Source organism: Myotis brandtii, unplaced genomic scaffold (assembly GCF_000412655.1).
Source record: "Myotis brandtii unplaced genomic scaffold, ASM41265v1 scaffold1167, whole genome shotgun sequence".
NCBI classification, from domain to species: domain Eukaryota; kingdom Metazoa; phylum Chordata; class Mammalia; order Chiroptera; family Vespertilionidae; genus Myotis; species Myotis brandtii.
The window spans coordinates 145,910-165,953 of NW_005354039.1; the positions used below are offsets into that span (position 1 = coordinate 145,910).

A 20,044-nucleotide genomic window follows, 5' to 3' on the forward strand; every position below is an offset into this window, starting at 1 on the left:
TGGAGATCCAGCTCACAACCAGGGCATGTGCCCTTGACTGGAATTGAACCCGGGACCCTTCAGTCTGCAGGCCGACACTCTATCCACTGAGCCAAACCAGCTACGGCAGGTCATTCATTCTTTTGCTTCCAACTCAACCTTCTAGGGCTACAGGTGAAGACAAAGTAAAAGTTTAACTCTCCTCAAGAAAAGACCTCACTTTCCCCAGGTGGAGCTATAAATTTTTCTGAAATTCCAACCATTCCTCCCTCTGAGTCTTGAATATTTTTAGTCTTCAAGACTTTCCATTAAAGTGCAAATGTCCCAGCTAGCTAAGAGGGGAAGAAGCCTGACTTGGGCAGCCTTGGCAATCCTCATCTTTCTTTTTTTTTTAAATGAGAACGTTGGTTTCTAACATTATAAAGTTTCAAGTGTACAATATTATAATTTGACATCTGCATATACTATAAATGCTCACAACCAAGTCTAGTTTCTATCCATCAACATACAATTGAAATCTTATTACCCAATGTCATGCCAATAAATTTAATTTTAAAAAACATAGACCCCCTTTATCCATTTCGCCATCCCTCCACCCCCATCCCAACCTTCTTCTTTGGTAACCACCGAAACCCGAAGAATACAAAAACACTAATTGGAAAAGATATATGCACACCTGTGTTCACTGCAGCATTATTTATGATAATCAAGATATGGAAACAACCTAAGAGTCCTTGGAGGGATGAATGGGAAAAGAAGATGTGGCATCTATAGTATACAATAGACTACTACAGAGCCATCTATACCCAAAGCAATCTCTAATTCAACACAATTTCCATCAAAATAACAATGGTGTAATTCACAGAACTAAAACAAATAATCTAAAATTTTATAAGAAACCAAAAAAGACCCCAAATAGCCACAGCAATCTTGAAGAAGAAGAACAAAGTTAGAGGAATCACACTATCTGATATCAAACTATACTATAAGGTTACAGTAATCAAAACAGCATGGTACTGGCATTAAAACAGACTTACAGATCAATAGAACAGACTATAGAACCCAGAAAGAAGCCCACACATATGTGGTCAATTCATATTTGACAAAAGAGGCAAGAACATACAATGGGGTAAAGACAGTCTATTCAATAAATGGTGTTGGGAAAATTGGACAGATACATGCAAAAAAAATGAAACTAGACCACCTTCTTACACCATATACAAGAATGAACTCAAAATAGACTAAAGACTTAAATGTAAGACTCAAAACTATAAAACTCCTAGAAAAAAAAAGAAGCAATAAAATCACTGATATTCTCATAGTAATATTTTTCCTGATATATCTCCTTGGACAACGGAAACAAAAGAAAAAATAAACAAATGGAACAATATCAAACTAAAAAGTTTTTGCACAGCCCTAGCTGGTTTGGCTCAGTGGATAGAGCATCGGCCTGCGGACTGAAGGGTCCCGGGTTCGATTCTAGTCAGGGGCACATGCCCCGGTTGCAAGCTTGATCCCCAGTAGGGGGTGTGCAGGAGGCAGCCAACCAATGATTCTCTCTCATCATTGATGTTTCTATCTCTCTCTCTCCCTCTCCCTTCCTCTCTAAAATCAATAAAAATATATTTTTTTTAAAAAGGTTTTGCACAGCAAAAGGAAACCATCAACAAAACAAAAGGACAATCTACTGAATGGAAAATGACACTTGCCAATGATGCATCTAATAAGGGGTTAATATCCAAAATTTATAAAGACCTCATACAATGCAACGCCAAAAAAAAAGAAACAAACTAATTAAAAAATGGGCAGATAACCTGAACAGATACATCCCCAAAGAGGACATACAGATGGCCAAGAGACACATGGAAAGATGCTCAATGGCACTAATCATCAGAGAAACGCAAATTAAAACCACAATGAGATATCACCTCACACTTGTCAGAATGGTTATCATCGATAAATGAACAAATAACAAGTATTGGCAAGGATGGGAAGAAAAGAGAACACTCGTGCACTGTCGGTAGAACGCAGGTTGGTGCAGCCACTATGGAAAACAGTGCGGAGGTTCCTCAAAAAATAAAAAGTGGAACTGCCTTATGACCCTGCAATTCCACTTCTGGGTATATATCTGAAGAAACCCAAAACACTTATTCGAAAAAAAATATATGTGCTCCGATGCCATTGCAGTGTTATTTATAATAGTCCAACATATGGAAGCAACCCACGTGCCCATCCATAGACAAGTGGATAAAAATGCTGTGGTACATATATACAAGAGAATATTACTCAGCCATAAAAAAGAATGAACCCCTAACCTTTGATGACAGCGTGGATGGACCTAGAGGGCATTTTGCTAAATGAAGTAAGTCATTCAGGGAAAGACAAATACCGTATGATTTCACATACTAGTAAGTGGAATCTAAAGAACAAAACAAAATGGAAACAAACTCATAAAGACAGAGAACAGACTGAGCTGCCAGAGGGGAGAGGGTTGGGGAGACCGGGTGAAAAAGATGATGGGATTAAGACGTTCAAATTGGTAGTTACAAAATAGTCACAGGGATATAGAGTGCAGCATAGGAATAGAGTCAATAATATTGTAATAACTATGTACGGTGCCAAGTCAGTCCTGGAAATATTGGGGGAAACACTTTGCAAAGTATAGGATTGTCTAACCACGACACTGTACACCAGAAACTATTACAAAATAATACTGAATGTAAACTGTAATTGAAAAATAAAATTTTTTATTAAAACAAAACAAAAAAATAATAAAATAAATTTTAAGTGGTCAACTATCACCACCACCAAAGTTCTAATTCCAGCACTTTTTCATCACTCCAAATGGAAACTGATCTGTTCGTTGTTTTATGAGTAATACATTAGTTCAAAAGCCAAAAATTATCAGAAGGTATTCAGTGAAGGGCTTCGTCCTATCCTTGTCCCAATCCGTCCAGTTCCCAGCTGGATGTGAAGTGGTTTTTACACATCCTTCTACAGCTCCTTTATGCAAATAGAAGCCAATACAAAGTCTTATTTTCCCTTTTTTCACACAAAAGGTAGTATATTGTACATTCTATTCTTCACCTTGCTTTCTTTGCCTAAAATATCTTTTAATGTTTTTATAGACTTGAGAAAGGAAGGGAGAGGGAGAGAGAGAAACATTAATGAGAATCATCAATCAGCTGCCTCCTGCCCACCCCCTACTGGGGATCAAACCCACAACCCAGGCATGTGCCCTGAATGGGAATAGAACTGTGATCCCCTTATGGGTTGATGCTCAATCACTGAGCCATTCTGGCCAGGCCACCCAAAATATCTTGAAAGAACTTTCTATCAGTACATAGAAAGTTCACCATTCTTTTTTTTTTAAGTAACATAATACATAGTCCAGTGCATGAATGTGAAATAATTTAGGCAATCGGTTCTCTATCGATAGGTATTTGGTTGTTTCCAATGTTTTGCTATTTCAAATAATATTGTGGTGAATGACCTTGATCTACATCACTCCATGTGTGTAGACATATACATGCTGGATAAATTCCCAAAAGTGGTTCACTGGGTCAAAGGGAATATGCAAAATGGTGACAGGTGTTGCCAAGTTGTACTGCTTATGGATGGTACTAATTGATCTCCCATTAAAATGGTACCAGAATGAGGACCCACGTGCCCACCCAACACACTGTGCTAGCCCCAGAAGGCACTGCCATACGCCTGTCCATGAGCCCATGGCTGGAAACAATGCGAAAGCAGCTTTTTGTCTGTAGTGTTTGCCTGCCCAACTCACTTTCACCCCTTCCTCTGGTAATAATACTCCCCCCTCCTTTACTTTAGGGACCTATCCTCCTCTCCCCTGGAAAGGAATCTTGTCGTCACCATATCCACACTGGCCACTGGAATGAGCCCCTGACTCAGGCTGGGCCAATCCCAGTTCCCCACCTGACCCTGTACAGGGATTCATGCAGAAATCAGAACTAACTAGAGCTGATGGAAAGGAGCTTTTTTCCTTCGCTGGAGGAAGAGGTTACAATGTTAAGACCACAGTGGTCTACAACCATGATGGCAACATCATGGGGAGAGATGACCCAAGGGAATGAAGACGATACAAATAGACGCAGATACAGCAGACAGAGAGAGAGAGAGAGGGAGGAGAGAGAGAGAAACTGCTCATGGTCCTGGATCCAGCTGTCCCTGATGCCTCCCCTTTCCACAGATGGATTATGCCAGTCAATAGATCCCCTATTTCATTTGGCTAATTCAACCTGGGCTTCTGTCACTTGCCCCCAAGAGTCCTAATACATTATATATATAATAGTATATATAAAGTATAACCCCAATTTTGTTATAGAGAAACAGATGTAGGTAGAGATGTGAATACATTGTGTGGGAGAGTATGTATTTGGGTAGGAAAAAAAACACAGAAGAAAACATATTAAACGTTAATAGTGATTATCTCTGCAATCCCCCATCTGGGATTACAGATGATTTTTATTTTAGTCTTAGTACTTTTCTGAGTTTTCCAAATTTCCTTCAAGGAACATAGATTTTTTTTGAACATAATAAACATTTCTTTTAAAAATCAGACTGGCAAGAAGCAGCCCAGAGAATGCTGAGGGGAAGGTGCTAAGCCCATGCCATGGTCAAGGACAACAGGGTTGGCTCCCCCCGAAACCTGCTCTGTGTGGTCAGTGCCCCCCAGGTGGTGGCTGCTCCTCTCAGGACAGCTGGCAAGTCGCTGAGGGCATCCACATCGTATGCACTAAACCAAGCCCTCCATCATGTGGCGGTGGGCTCTGGTGTATGTCCACAGATCGGCCGGAGCCAAGACTCTTCTCTACACACCCCTCCTGGAACCCATGCTGAGCCTCCAAAATCCCCACCCACCAGAGACCCCGCCCACCACCAGTCTCCTGGGCCTCCATGGAGAGCCCCAGGAGGCACTGGCATAGGCCTGTCCGGAGCCCACAGCTGCAGGAAAGGAAAACGTTGGCCTAACAGGAGAGCTCACACAAGGTGGCCCAGTCCTCTAGCACCTGCCCCCTAGACTCACCTTCCCCAGCAACACGTGACGATCAGTGGGGGACGTGAGCTTGGGCAGGACAGAGACCTTGGGGACCTTCAACTTCAGGCTGTTAGGGAAGAGAGGCTGCGGCTTCCCTGGCATCCCCAAGGCACTCTGGCTCCAAAAGCACCTGTTTTGGGGGGACCAGGCCAGAGCCATCCTTACCTGTCCATCCCATCTTCAACCAGAGAAGAACTCTCTTATCTGTTTTACATTTCTAGGTCCCTGCAGTCGAGTGGAATCCTACAACATCTGTCCTTTTGTGCCTGGCTTAGTTCACATAGCACCATGTTCTCAAGGTTCGTCCATGTTGTATCAGAATTCCATTCCATTTTATGGCTGAATAACGTCCCATCGCTGCATGTGCCACACTGTGTTTATTCGTTCATCTGCCGAAGGGCACTCGGGTTGCCTCCACTTCGGGCTATTGTGAATCGTGCTGCTGTGAGCACAGGTGTACAGGGATCTGTTCAAGTCCCTGCTTGCAGTTCTTTGGGGTCTATACCTAGGAGTGGAATTGCTGAGTAAGATTTTTATTTACATAAATATTCAATTAAAGAACAAGTGAAGGTCATTCGTTAGTCCCAGCCCCATTTCAGACAGGGAAACTGAGGGCCACAGTTTGAACACCATGCACATGGTGCTGCTTCCCTGAGTTTTTCCATGAGGCTTCAGGCTATCCATCCGCAGTTTTATTCTTGCTCTCGAGGGGGCCCTACCCCTCACACCCCTGAGATCTCTGCTGGGCCTTGGCCCCAGCAGGGGGATGGATCACAGGAAGCCAGCACCACTCTCAGCCAGGCTCTGTGGCTAGATGGCCGGGAACCTCCATGAGAGAAATCCAGACTTGCCGGGCTGAGGGGCAACTGGCCCCACTGAGCATCAACAGAAGAGGTGTGGGGGGGGGGCATTCTCCAGCCCCAGAGCCGAGGGCCAACCCCGAGCCAGGCCAGCCTGTCCTCCCAGGCGAAGTCCAGTGCAGTCACATGTCTAACTGCCTCACTGTTCAGGATGAACTCGGGGAAAAGGGGGCTTTGGGTGGTCCCTCCTCTCTTTTGACATCAGGGCCCCCGGCACCTCTTCTGCTGGAGCCACCATCTTCTGGTCACTCCTGGAGCACAGGCTGCGTGAGGCAGAGAGCGCGTCCGTTTCTCTCCTGGGCCCTGCTGTCGGGTGCCTGGTGCACATCTGGCACTCCACAAATATTGATGGAAGTGAATTGAAACAGCACGAATGAACATTTGGAACACAACCCTTTAATAAGCAGGGCTGCTGCCTGCATTTGCATTTATAGAGGAGAAAGAGAGGGCGCGTGCCGGGGGCGGGGGGACAGCAATTTCCAAAAAGTGGAGAGGGGCCTGGGGAGGCCAGGGGAACGGAGGCGCGGAAGCCAGGTGTCCCTGTTCTCATCGCCTGCGCCAACGCCTGCATCGGTGTCTGTGCCCTTGGGGGACCTTCCCAGCTCTCAGAACCCAGCCTTTGTTGATGTCACACTCAAGAGTCCTTCCTGGCACGTTGGCAGACCCAGGTTTCACAAAGCCTGCTTCAGCGACCTCCTGATGTACACACTGCCTCTGCCTCTGCCTCTCAGATGAGATAGCTTATTAAAATAAATGTTCTATTAAAACACAGATGGCACGGGTGAGCCAGGCTCTAGCCCGGAGCTTCCCGTTCTCCTCGGGAAGCGGGAATTTCTGTTCTAATTAGCGAGGACTGCAGCCAGACCTTTCAGCTTATCTGAAGCCTGGGAGGACAGACCCTTCCCCCCACTCCAGGCTCCACCATACCCCCAGCTCAGGCCTAGGATTCAAAAGAAGCCCAAGAGACCCACGCAGTTCCTTCTTTAAAAAATAATGAGAATATACTGCCCTGGCCTGTGTGGCTCAGTTGGCTGGAACGTCGTCCCATGCACCATAGGGTCACGGGTTCGCTTGCCAGTCAGGGCACATACCCAGGTTGCGGGTTGGGTCCCCAGTCGGGGTGCATAGGTGAGGCAACCAACTGATGTTTCTCACATAGATGTTTCTCTCTCTGTCTCTCTCTCCCTCTCCCTTCCTCTCTCTAAAATCAATGAAATAAATAAATACATAAAAACATAAATAAATACATCAGTAAGTAAATAAAGTGAGAATACGCTAAGATACCACAGTTCTTAATGTTTTGGAGCTTTTTTATACGCCTGGTATGCATTTCAAAATACATCTGAACTGCATGGCGGTCCACTTCACAGATAGTGAAAGTCAAGGGCAGAGAGGTCAACTGACTCAGCCAGCGTCCCCACGTAATTGGCAAGAGAGAAAAGGCATACAATTGAGCATCAAGACAGACAAGAAGAGACAGATTTGGGTTTGAATCCCAGCTCTGCTGCAGAAGCTGGGTGACACTGCATCTGTCACCCTTTTGAACCTCGGCTTTCTCCTCTGGGAAAGATGAAGATGACGACAGCAAGCATCGTGCAGAGAATGAAATGAGGTGAGTGCGGTCTGAGTGCCAGCCCAGAGCCACACAGGAGTGGAGCTCAGTACAAATTCCCATCCCTGCCCCTTCACTTGGGATTCCTGCGTTTTTGCATGGTAATACCCAGCCTCCCATCAATCCTGTTACTTTATTTGGGGGTAATTAGGAAGAGGGAGGGAGGGAGAACATCCAACAGCAAGTTAACTGTGGCCATTCTGCAGCCCAGATCCCACAGGACCCCCAGCCAGGCTGCCCAGACACTGTATTCCCAGTCACAGTGGAGCTGCCCCAAACCAAGGAAGCCCAGAGGACTTGCAGAACTGGAACCTGACCTCCAGCCTCCCTGTTCAGTTACACCTAGAGCTCCCCAACCCCGACACTCCTGCTTCTCACACTGTCCGTCCCATCCCTCAGGAGGCGGGGCAGGTGACGCAGGCGTGGCCAGGTACGAATGCTAAGGTGAGCAGGAGGGCACTAGCCCCTGCAGAAAGGCAAGCCCAGTCAACGTTGCCAGAGCTTCTGATTTCTCAAGAAAAGACTGAAATACAGATTCATCGCGTGGAACCTTCCAATTTTAAAATATCAGTGTACAAGGGGGGAAACGTGTGTGGTCTAACAAAGCCCCCGGAGAAAGGGCAGGGCTTAGTGTCTGTGCTGTTCCCTGCTGTTCCGCGGCGCCTAGGACAGGGTCTGGGGCAGAGTAGAGGCTCCACGAATCTGCAGGGGCCTATTCCGACCTCCGCCTCAGATTGCAGACTCCCAGGGACTAGAGGTATTGTAGCTCATAACAGTGAAAAATGGGGGAGGGGTTCTGCCGCCACCCTTACGAGACCTGTTATGAGTTGCAAGCACTTAGGACAATCACAGCGCCCTTTTTCTGCCACGCAGTGTCTGTCCTGTAAACGAGGCGAGAGTTGTGCCTTGGAGAATGGGGAGACCTGTTATGAGTTGTAAGCACTTAGGACAATCACAGCGCCCTTTTTCTGCCACTCACATTCAGTGTGATTCAGTGTGGTTGTAAAATTTTTTGCAGTAAAGAAACACAAAAAAGGGGGAGGAGGAGAAGGACAGGGGAGGGGGCGGCTCCAATCAAGAGGTCTGCTCCCTCCTGCCCTTGCAGAAGTGGACTGTGAGGCCCAGCTGGGTCAGCCCACCCCCAAAGGGCTCTGGGAAGGACTTGGCTGGAGTTCCAGCTTGCATGAAAACAGCGTGTTCATAACTGATAAGCTTAAAAGCAAGTGACAATTTTTCAACCCACCCTTGCTCCAAGGGCAGTGAATAAACACAGCATCAGCTCCGGGTTCCCACTGAGAGTGTCTGGAAGGACAGGGGAAGGTGAAACCAAGCTCACTCGTCCCTAGAAATCGGCATGCCAGAGAAGCCTTCAACTACTCTATCAAAAAGAGCTCCAGGGAAAGGAACCAAGATGGTGGTGTAGGTAAACGCCAGTACTCACTGTCTCCCACAGCCACATCAAAATTACAACTAAAATACAGAACCATCATTCAGAACCACCTGAAAGCTGGCTGAATGGAAGTCCTACAACTAGAGAAGAAGGAAGTACATTGAAACTGGTAGGAGAGGTGGAGGCATGGAACAAGCTGGTCTGACACCCAGATGTGGTGGTATTTTTTAATCAGAAGGGATATCTCCACTGCCCCCCCCTCCCCCGTGAGGAGCAAGGGGTCCCAGACCCACATCAGATCCCCAGCCCAGGGTTCCAGAGCTGGGAAGAGAGGTACCCATAACTTTGGGCTGTAAAAACCAGCAGGGATTGTGGCTGAGTGACAGAAAGGCTGCTGGAGACCCAGGCAGTTCCTCTTAAAGGGCCAGCACACAAACTTACTTGGACTCACTCCCTCTGAGCTCCAGTGCTGGGGCCATGGTTTGTGGGCCCCAAGGATATACAGTGAGGAACTGGATTGTCTGGCATTGAGCAGCTTTCTCCCAGACAGGGGTCATTGTTCCTATGCTGAGACCTCCCCCTTTGCAGAACTGACTGGCAGCCATGTCTGAGTTTCCATCAGCATGGACCACACTGTTCACTCCACCCTGTTGATTCCCTGAGACCCCTTCCCATCTAATTTGCAGCCCCACCCAAGCTGTTTGCAGCTGCTTTTCCATATGAATAGCCTGTCCTGGCTCAGGCTTCAGACTTTCTTAAAATCTCTCAAACAAGCAGCATCTGGTATCAGCATGCCCCATACCTATCAATAAGAGGCCCAAAACCTGACACTAGCACCAGCTTGCCTTGCTTCACAGCTTCGCCTCACCTGGGTACTTCCAAGCTCAACACAAGTAGCAGCCATCTGCAGATCATTCTGTAGCTCCTGTCAGGTGGCCCCAGGCAGTGGCTGACTTTGCATCTTCAGGGAGGCCCCAGAGCCGGTGCACCCAGTGGACAGCTTCAGACCATACCAGATTACAACTCTACACATCCACAAAGCAACACACTCAAGGGACAGATTTAGTGAGCACCAAAGCCCCACTGAAGTAAGTCCTGCTCCATAGGGATGTCTCCTGCATAGCAGCTCTTCCACTGTAGTTGCAGCTTGTCCTCACAACCAATTGGCCGGGGGGTCAATTCTTCTCAATAACACCAACAGCAATTAAGGCTCAACAGGACAGTACACACAGCCCACACAGGGGCACATCTAGAGTGCCCAGTTCAGGTGACTGGGGAGGCTGAGCCACTAGGCCCAGGGACACCTCCTACACAAGGCTACTCTACCAATTCCAGGAGACATAGCAGCTCTACCTAATACATAGAAACAAACACAGGGAAGCAGCCAAAATGCGGAGACAAAGAAACATGTCACAAATGAAAGAACAGAAGAAACCTCCAGAGAGAGAACTAGATGAAATGGAAGCAACCAAACTACTAGATACAGAATTCAAAACAATAGTTAGAAGGTTTCTCAAGGATATTAATGAGAGCTTCAAGGGACTTAGTAAGACTTTCAAAGATCTGAGTGAGAATTCCAAGAACCTTAGTGAGAACATCAAAAACACGAAAAAGGACCAGTCAAAAATTAAGCAGACACTAACTGAAATAAAGAATAATTTACAGAGATTCAACAGTACAGTAGAGGATTCCAAGAATCAAATCAATGATTTGGAAGCAAAAAACACCCAATCAGAAGAGCAAAAAGAAAAAAAGAATTTAAAAAATGAAGGAGCCTCTGAGTCAACGTCAAGGGTAACAACATTCGCATTATGGGAGTGCCAGAAGGAAAAGAGAAAAGAGAGAGAGCAAAATACGAAAACCTATTTAAAGAAATAATGACAGAAAACCTCCCCTATCTGGTGAGAGAAAGAGACTTACAAGTCCAGGAAGCTCTTAGAGTCCCACACAAGAGAAACACAAAACACATCATAATTAAAATGTCAAAGGTTAAAGACAGAGAATCTTAACAGCAGCAAGAGAAAAGTGGTTAGTTACCTACAAGGGAGCACCCATACAACTATCAGCTGATTTCTCAACAGAAACTTTGCAGGCCAGAAGGGAGTGGTAAGAAATATTCAAAGTGATGAAAAGCAAGGACCTACAACCAAGATTACTCTACCCAGCAAAGCTATTATTTAGAATTGAAGGTCAGATAAAGAGCTTCACAGGCAAGAAAAAGCTAAAGGAGCCTTGACCAGTTTTGCTCAGTGGATAGAGCATCGGCCTGCGGACTGAAAGGTCCCAGGTTCGATTCCGGTCAAGGGTACATCCCCAGTGGGGGCTGTGCAGGAGGCAGCTAATCAATGTTTCTCTCTCATTGATGTTTCTGACTCTCTATCCCTCTCCCTTTCTCTCTGTAAAAAATCAATAAAATATATTAAAAAAAAGAAAAAGCTAAAGGAGTTCATCACCACCAAACCACATATTACATGAAATATGTTAAAGGGTATTCTTTAAGAAGAAGAGGAAGGGGAAGGAGGAGAAGGAGAAGGAGAAAGAGAAGGCGAAGGAGAAGAAGGAGGATCAAAAATATGAACAATAAAATGGCAATAAATACATATCTATCAACAATTGAATCTAAAAATCAAAATAAATGAACAAAATAAACTGATGAATAAAATAGAATCAGAAGCATAGAAACATGGAACAGACTGACGAATTTCAGACAGAACGGGGGAGGGGAGCTGGGAAGAGATTAATCAAAGATCTCAAATGTATATACTAGAGGCCTGGTGCACAAAAATTCATGCACGGGTAGGGTCCCTAGGCCTGGCTGGCAATCAGGGCCTACCAGGTTCCCTGCCTCCAGGCCTCCCTGCCTCCTCCTTCCCTCAGCACCCTGCCACTGCCGCCACTGGTCACTGGCCATGTTCTGTGAGAACCCCTGGTGGTCAGCGCACGTCACAGTGAGCGATCGAACTTCCAGTCTCCCGGTCGAACTCCCAAGGCGACAATTTGTGTATTATCCTTTTATCATATAGGATGAATTACCTATAGACAGAGACAATCGGGTGGTGAAAGCCTGGGGCGAGGCAGGAACCAGTGGAAGGGAATAATTGGGGGGTGGGGGCAAAGGAGAGGGAGACATATATAATACTTTCAACAATAAAGATTTTTTTAAATATAGATTTTTTTAAAATGGAATGTGTTATAAGAATTGTAGCATAGGAGAAATGATAATAAAATGAAGTTCTTAAGAAAAAATAATAAATTGGCATGGATTCTTTGACACCAACCTCTTCAAGGTTGAACTACTTCCCACTCAGAAATCCTACTCACGAAATCCCAGACATGCTCTTCCCTTTATCACGGTGTCAGGGCTGCCGGGTGACACCCAGATACAAGGCTGCGGACCTGACTCCACAGTGATTATACCCAGACTGTGGAGAGGCATGAGGGAGCCTGCCCGGGTGCCGGAAAGTTCTGTATCTTGATCTGGGTGGTGTCTGCACAGGTGGGATACATATGGAGAAATTCACTGAACTGTACCCTTCACTGTGCACTTAACCATATGTAAGTTACACTTCAATACATTCATAAAAACAGGAGCACTTCTGTTTCAAGTATCAAGCACTCCTCAGAAGCCAGGCACTGCATCCAAATAACATAATAGTTAAGAAAATAACTTCTGGACCTCAACAGACCCGGTTAAAAATCCCTGCTCCTCCACCTCTGGTTCTGCCCCCAATCCACTCCTCGGCCTCTGAGGCTCTGTCTCTTGTCTAGAAAACAAAAATAACAACTGGTAGAATTAAGACACATATGCATGTAAGCCCTTCCTTTGCACAGGGCCTAGCACAGCGGTTCTCAACCTGTGGGTCGCGACCCCTTTGGCGGTGGAACGACCCTTTCACAGGGGTCGCCTAAGACCATCCTGCATATCAGATATTTACATTACGATTCATAACAGTAGCAACATTACAGTTATGAAGTAGCAACGAAAATAATTTTATGGTTGGGTCACAACATGAGGAACTGTATTTAAAGGGCCAGCAGGTTGAGAACCACTGGAGCAGATAGTAAGCCTCTACAGGTGTAGCTTGTTACAACCTTTCTTCAGCAACCCCAGGACATTGGTGCTACAGGGTCCATTTTAACAGATGAGAAACGTGCTCCCTCCCTTCCCTAAACAGCAAGCATTTCCGCACCGTCTTCCCCATTTTTCCCAAATCCGTGCACCGTGCCTACTACTTTTCTTAACACTTTTCTTTACACTGACTTGCAATTTGTATTTAAACACATTTATTTAAAATGTTATGTAACTGTCGTACATGGAAAACCAGTGCCACTTGCCAGAATTCATTTTTTAAAATAGCTATTAAAATAAAAATCATCTATCCACCTGAAGTCATCTTGCTCACCTGGTCTTCTTTATATGGATTTGGGAGGCAAGGAAACTCAGTTTTGGGGGGTAGGGGAGGATCATCTGCTTAAAATGACTGAGAAACTTCCTGAGCGCCTTCAGCAGCCCCGTGTGCACAGAAGTGATTTTCGTCCGTTTAACCGAGCAGGCCTGGCAAGCCCTCTATTTGGCAACATCCTGGTAACCAGCCATCTGTGCACCATGCTGGCTCCACAGAGAGAAAGCTGCATTTAGAAAAAATGTATATTCACTAACGGTGACTGTTCACTAATTCACACACCCACTGGCCTCTCTTTGCCATGAGTGACAGGAATCTGCCTCTGCCTGTTTGACAGCAGCTCCAGGACCCGAGACCTAGGAACCCGGAGTCAGGTGCCCGGCCCCAGCTTCAGGATGGTCAGGACTGAGCCTGGAGCCTCACATCTACGGGTCCCCAAACCACACAGAGGCAGGGAAGGAGTTAGGGGAATAACATTGGAGCAACATGTGTGCAAGTGATCTGTTGCATTTTCCTGCAAAATCTCTTCCAGAAAGGAAGGCGAGGGAGAGGAAAACTTCTCCAATCTCAGACAAAGGGCACCGAGAAACCTGTGTCAGAGGGCACTGCAGTATTAAGAGGGTTGCCTCGGGGTAAGAGGCAATGGGCACAATTCGCCTGGGGAGACAGTGAGTCTTCTGAGTACCCATTCATTCATTAAGCAGATCTTTACTGATCACCTCCTATTCTGGGCAATGGGAACCAAGAGGTGAAAAAGGTCAAGTCCTTGCTCTCAGAAAGCTCACATTCTGGGGGATGGAACAGTCAATAAATTGTTTATTATAAAAGCTAGGTAACGCCAGTTAAGGATAAGTGCCATGTTGGAAATAAATCAGGGTAAAGAAATAATGGCTGGAGTGAGCTGCTCAGATTGGATAGTCAAAGGAGTCCAATGATATTTGACTTGAAAGCCCAAGGATGAGGAAGAAGGTCAAAGGAGTCCTTTTGTAACAAATGATATTTGACTTGAAAGCCCAAGGATGAGGAAGAAATCACTTAAGTCACTGTAAATAGCATGTGCAAAGGGCCTGGGGCAGGAATGAGCTTGGCATGTTCCAGAAACAGAAAGAAGACCTTAGCAGCTTCAGATGTAGAGTGATCACAGAGAGTGAGAGGAAAAGTGGTGGGAGGTGAGGTCAGAGAACCAGGCAGTAGGCGCAGGACCAGCTGCGGAGTCTGGCCTTCATGTAAGGTATAGTGGAAAGCCTATGGAGAGCTTTTATGCAGGAGAGAGACTTGATCTTATTTGAATTTTTAAAACTCCACTCTGGCCACCATAAGGAGACTAGATAAGGGGATCAAGAAGCAAGGACACCAAATAAGAGACAAAAATAGTGGCTCAAAAGGAATCAAATAAACTCTGTCCCTTCACTCTGAGTCTCACTCCCCAGACTCTCAGTGAGGAAAGCTGGTTCAAGAGAGATGCTTGTTCTTTAAAGCAACGACAGCCAACCGGGTGGCATTCAAACATCAGACAAAAGAGGGCGAGTGACAGGCCCTTGCATTCAGGGCAGGACCCGGCCACCTCCGATGAAGACAACAGCAGCCATCTGTTCTGGGGCCGGGAGTGGATCAGCTCCCGCTCTGTGCCCCTTCCAGCCTGGGGACTCTGGGACCACAAGGCCAGGGCTGCTGGACACCCGTCCGGCTCAGACCCCATACCCAGCCAGCTCGCGGGGCTGTCACTGGCTCTCCCACCGGAGAACGCAGATATCCCCACTGGTACCAGCCTTCAAACCCTAAGGACAAACCAAGTGACAGCTGCCAACATGACAAAAACAGACAACTAGACAACCTCCAGCAGCACAGTCTTGCCGGAGGGCAAAACAAAACAAAACAAAAAAACAAATCTGATAAGAGCCTCTAAAACAAAATACGTATCACGGGTAGCATCAGGGACAGAAGAGTATCTTAAATGATACCCGGAGACACCATCCACCAAATCCTGACTGTGGGAAACTCACTAAGACAAACAGTTCTGTTTCTTCAATAATTGTAAAGGGGGAAAGAGTTGAAAGAGAAAATTTCTAGATAAAGAGAAAAAGCACCAATCAAACTTTTATGGGACAAATGGGGAAAACTGAACACTGACTGAATATGATATTAAGAAATTAGTGTTAATTTCGGGTGTGTGATAATGGTAGTGTTATATTTTTAGAAGAATTATATTTGAGATGCATCCTGAAATATTTAGGAATGAAATGATATGTCTGGGATTTACTTCAAACTGGGTATTGTATTACACTACTCCCTCTCCTCTTATGCACAACTTGAAAATTTCTGCAATAAAAGTGAGGTGTGTTTTTAAATCTAGGAATGAGCTTTTTCTAATAACCTACCCAGGAATAGCCCACTAAACATTCTACCCACAAGAGAGAAATCAGGTTCATCGGATTCACTGTTCTGTCCTCCAGAGCTTGCCATTTAGTGATTTGCTGGATGATCAGTGAATTCACATTTTCTTCCTCATAAACCCCTTGTTGGGAGCTATCCCAAAGTCACTACCTCCAGTAAGAACTGGAGTTCTTTTTCATTTATGCAAACTGAACTCTCTCCAGCCCACACCTGAGGCCACGCTGACTTTATGACCTTTCAGAACACACACACATTTGGACTGTGTTCCTGCCTCAGTCCTTCCCGCCGCAAGTTTTGCCCCCCAGAGGGCACCCCTTGCCCCACCACCCACTCCTGTCATTTCTAAAGTGGTGCCCCGTCTGTAAGAAAACAGCCCCTGAAAAGCAAAGCCTTTAAGGGAGCTCTCTATTCCAGCAGCTCCCAAGGAACGCTTCATTCAGGTGCCTCCTTAGGACCAGGCTCGAATCCCATCCCCTCTCAGACACACCTTTGCTTTTTCAGGATCCCAGGTGATGGCATCCCCAGGCGATGGGGTCCCAGGAAGCATCCACAGAGAGAAGCAGAACCTGCAGCTTGTCCCACAAGCCCTGTAGAGAGCTGTCATGTCGAGGCCCATGCATGCCGCACCCATTTCTCCAGGAGGCCATTTGGACTGTGTTCCTGCCTCAGTCCTTCCCGCCGCAAGTTTTGCCCCCCAGAGGGCACCCCTTGCCCCACCACCCACTCCTGTCATTTCTAAAGTGGTGCCCTATCTGTAAGAAAACAGCCCCTGAAAAGCAAAGCCTTTAAGGGAGCTCTCTATTCCAGCAGCTCCCAAGGAAAGCTTCATTCAGGTGCCTCCTTAGGACCAGGCTCGAATCCCATCCCCTCTCAGACACACCTTTGCTTTTTCAGGATCCCAGGTGATGGCATCCCCAGGCGATGGGGTCCCAGGAAGCATCCACAGAGAGAAGCAGAACCTGCAGCTTGTCCCACAAGCCCTGTAGAGAGCTGTCATGTCGAGGCCCATGCATGCCGCACCCATTTCTCCAGGAGGCAAACCGAGAGAACACTGAGCTGGAACCTTGAGCACAGTTCTTGGGACCTACCAAGAGCACCTGGGAGTGTCCTGGTTCTGGGCCCATGTGGGAGACCTGAGTCATTACCATCCTCCCTGGCACAGCTGCCTGCCCCGATATACAAGAGTTCTAGGTGGTCCAGGGAGAGCAGGAAGATGGCGAGGGCTATGGGCCATCACTGCAAGTCACACAGACCATTTCATCCCTCATGGCCAACAGCCAGCAGTTTTATCTGCACACGCCTGTCAATTAGAGGTGCCAGGAAGATGGATGGATCAAGCCTTCTGGGAAAAATGAAGAAGGGGCCTTAGTCTGACCTGACCCTGCGAAGAGAGGGGGAGGAAGGAGGAACTCAGCAAATTTCACATGTGGCACGGAGTTTGGGGAGTGTTTAAGATCAGCGGCAGCCTGCTCCAGGCTCCCCATGGCCGGTGCCCGCAGAAGAAGGGTCGATAGTGTACACTGATCTGATTTCAGATGTTTAAAGAAAAAGAAACTCCGGATTACAGCAAGGGAGGCGAAGGCCATTTAACACCAACATGAAATCAATCACTCTCTCTCCTCGGGTAGGGTAAGTCCATGGCCAAACCTATCAGAATGCCAGGAGCAACAGCAGAATGGGCTGAAGGCAGGGGCTGGGAGGGTCACCAATGTCTGCTGCATTGCAGGAAAGAGCACAGTACGTCCAGGAGGAAGGACGAGATGTCAGGAGCCTGGGGCATCCTCACTCGGACCAATCCCTTCCCGTCCTCTGTCCAGGTCCTTCCCACCCAGACCCAGGCCTGCCTGGCAGCTTCCTGGACCCTGCCTGGCTGGTCTTGACTACTAGTGGGGCTGTCACCATCAGACATCTTACCTTGGTTTCTGGAGGCACAGGCCAGAGAGAACAGCCCTGATGAACCCCTCCATCCTCATGCAGTGCTTCCTACTTTTCAGGCTGCATCTTCCCCCCATTATCTTACTTGAGCCTCGAAAGCCCTTTGTGTGGATGCAGAAACTGAGGCTCAGGGAGATTAAATCTATACTATCACATCGCAGGACTAGCACTTCTAGATCCCAGGGTAGGGACCACCCCGCCCCTCTCCCCAACCACACAGCCTATACTCAGAGACAGGAACTGGTCCGAGGCATCTGCCTTCCTTCTCCCTCCTCAACACAGGCCCAGGTTGACCCAGAAGAGCCATCCCATATCCTCCTGACCTTAGAGGATTGGCTTGTTCCTCCCACCTCTGCAGATAAAAAGCTGAAGGGCAGCGAATGGAAAAGAATCAACATCTAGAGAAGAATGGGGCCCGGATGTGGACTGGACTCCAGAGCCTCACTGGCAGCTTCTCTGCTGGACATGTGTGTCCTCAACATCAGTCACGCCCGGATCACCTGCAGGAGTCCTGCCATTTCCTATAGCATTTGCATGGCATTTCCATTCGAGAGGCTCATGCTTGTGACTTACACATTCCATTAGGGGGATGCTTCATATCACCACCACAAAGGGGCATAAGTAGGGGAGAAGCCTAAAAATAAATAGAGCAAAAACAGCTAAGTTTCTCTCTCCTCTCCTCTCTTTTCTCTCTCTCTCTCTCTCTCTCATCAATAAAAATTAAAAAAAAAAAACCAGCCCAGGTTGTAGGTAGGCACTGTTCCCCCATGTAAAGGCCCTGAGCCAGAGCTCTGCTCTTTGTTATAAACAGGAGATTAGCGAGTGTTTAAAAAGTGTGAAAGCCAGCCCTGGCTGGTGTGGCTCAGGTGGTTGAACGTTGTCCCGTGCACCAAGAGGTTGCCGATTCTGGGTCAGGGCATACACTTGGGTTGTGGCTCAATCCCCAACAGGGGTTGTGCAGGAGGCAGCCTGTCAATGTTTCTCTCACTCATAGATGTTTCTCTCCCTCCCCCTCCCCCTCTCTCTAAAGTCAATAAAAACATATTTAAAAATAAAGAGTGTTAACGCCACACTAGCACCAACCAGAAACTTTCCCCTTGAAGAAATCACAGGGATTTGTAAGAGAGCTGAAAAGGGAAGAACTTTCTCACTAGGTGACTCAATGTCATTTCATGGTTAATCACCTGAAGTCATTTTACTGGAGATTCGCCCTATGCTGTAGGAAACGTCGCATTAGACTACATTCTAGGAGGGATGCATTAAGGGAGGGAGAGGAGACAACCACAGGGACCACCCATGCCAGTTTCTCAAAGTACTCCAGTTCTTGCCTGCCACATTCCCCAGGCACACATAGCTTTGGAGCCCCAGTCACCACCCAGGTGTCTCTGGTCTCCGGCTCCTCCATCCTTATCTTAACCCTTGTCTAATACAGAGCAAAGCACCGACCACTCCAAAACTCCCCTGGAAATTAGGATCCAGCAGGGACACCAGAGGTTACCCCCAATTCCACACATCTCTGTGAACACTGGGCTCCGGCGACCCCCGGTTGCAGGGAAGCTTGGGGCTCCTGTACCCTAGCAGAGGAGAGAGGTGGTGCCAGCCTGTGTGGGCAGCTCCCTGGGGTCCCAGGAAGCTGCCCCCAGAAGCTCCTTGGCCGACCGGAAACCCCCACCTCATCTCATAGGTGGTCCAGCTGTGACTCTGAAATAACCCGGGAGAACAATTTTCAATACCCAGGAGCAAAAAATTAGGAGAGTAACCCCAAGAAAACTGAAGAGTTAAAGACAGGAAACCCCAAAGACAGAGAGGCCTGGGGGGCGGGGGGACAAGGAGGGAGGGGTTGAAGCCACCTCCAAACTTGCTCCTTGCCTACCAGAACCATACTCAGAGCAAGCAGACCATGGCCTGCGGGCACCTCGCGGGCTCAGCCAAGTTGCAGAGAAGCAAATGGCATCCCCAGCGCCTAGAGCCACTCGGAGCCCCGGACTGTGTCGCCGAGTTGGATCAATGCTGCCGCGCTGCAGGCTTCGGCCAGGGGGCCCCCCATCGGCAAATGCCGGGAGTGGGGGCTTGGGAGCCGGTGCCCGTCTGTTGGGGATGAAGCCCGAGGGGCCCTCCCAGCTGCCCTGCCTGGGCTTTCCCATGACAGCCAGTGTCTGGGGCCACGCTCCGAACGCGCTTCCCCGACAGCGCTGGGTAGAGGCATTCTCCAATCCAACTCGGAGCCAAACGCCCTTTTGGGAAAAGTCGGCCCCTACAGAAAACGGGATTTTAGCACGAGAGCGGAGGGAAGGAGGAGGCGGCGCGACCCGGCTTTACCTTTTCTCTTTATTCTGTTTTCGGGATTTGTGCAGGAGTCCGATGAGCACCACGGCGGCGCGGATCCCCGCCTTCCGGCAATGCATCCTC

The 20,044-nt window shown here is 47.6% G+C and overlaps 1 protein-coding gene across 12 annotated transcripts in view; it reads right to left on the reverse strand.

The window, feature by feature from the left end:
- RAP1GAP2 (RAP1 GTPase activating protein 2) overlaps positions 1-20,044 on the reverse strand; it is a 234,108-nt gene that overhangs the window by 129,130 nt on the left and 84,934 nt on the right. The window contains exon 1 of one of the 12 annotated variants that reach the window (XM_005858294.1): positions 19,955-20,038. The exons of the other annotated variants lie outside the window; for them this stretch is intronic. The gene's annotated coding sequence lies outside the window, so the exon portion shown is untranslated. Of the gene's footprint in view, positions 1-19,954; positions 20,039-20,044 lie in introns of those variants that run through there. 12 annotated transcript variants of the gene reach the window in all.